This window comes from Octodon degus, unplaced genomic scaffold, assembly GCF_000260255.1.
Source record: "Octodon degus isolate 3935 unplaced genomic scaffold, OctDeg1.0 scaffold00126, whole genome shotgun sequence".
NCBI lineage: Eukaryota > Metazoa > Chordata > Mammalia > Rodentia > Octodontidae > Octodon > Octodon degus.
The window spans coordinates 4,424,758-4,425,748 of record NW_004524702.1 but is presented as its reverse complement, the minus strand read 5'-3'; positions in this window follow the sequence as shown (position 1 = coordinate 4,425,748).

Here is a 991-nt window from a genome sequence, read left to right as displayed (position 1 = left end):
ACGTGGCGAGACTGCTCAGGTCTCAGCTGCTTAGGGTGGAGCTGGCCCAGACCCAGGAGTCTAACCCTGTCTCTACTTTCAGCCAGGTGTGCTGACCGTCCCCTCTGCAGGCTGTCCTGCACACTGATGGGTTAAGGAACAGCAAGTCAGTGGAGATGGCTGAGAGCTGGAGGACAGGCAGAGAGGCCAGGGAAGTGGGTTCCTTGTCTTGATGCTCAGTGAAGCACCCACCTGACCTTGGCCTGACCTTGTAGAATGCAGAAGCAGACACCGCAGGCAGCTCCCTCTCAGGCCAGAACGCAGCCCCAGTGGAGGGGCAGTGTGGGCCTGGGCTCGGCCGCTTTCGGTCTGGGGCTTTCCCGGAGCCTCCATTCTTTCTGGGAAGATGTTGGCTGGTGCTGGGCAACACCCTCCAGGCTGCCCTGGCTGCACTTTCCTTCCCAGAATGCTTTCTCCTGGGCCTGGTCTGCCTCTGATTCTTGTCTCAATAGGTGAGATAACTGTGTAGCCACAGGGCTCAGATTTCTGCCAAGGGCATGGAGTGCCACCCTGGCCAGGAGAATCGACATCTCAGCCCCAGGGGAGGAGCAGGAAACCAGAGAAGTGGCCACTTCAGTGGGAGACCTGACAGATGCCCAGGGGATCTCGGGAATAAGCAGCCCCAGGAGGGTCTGTCCCTGCCAGGAGAGGGACCTGCTTAGGAGGAGGGATGGGCCAGACAGGAAGTAGAAGAAGAGGGCTGTGCCAGGCGGACAGGCACTCTTTGTCTCTGTGGTCCTTTGTGAATTGAGCAACATTTGGCAAGCTGACACGTTGGTTCATATGCCGCTGCTTTCTGCCTGTTGCCCTTAGCTGCACTTCCTCCTGGTGGCGTTCCCACCCCTGAACCCACAGGAAGTGCCCCAACAGCCCAGGGCCTTCAGCTCCCCTCGGGGCCAACGCAAGTCATGGGCAGTCTCTGGAAATCAGTGTCTCTGTGGCAGGGTCTCTG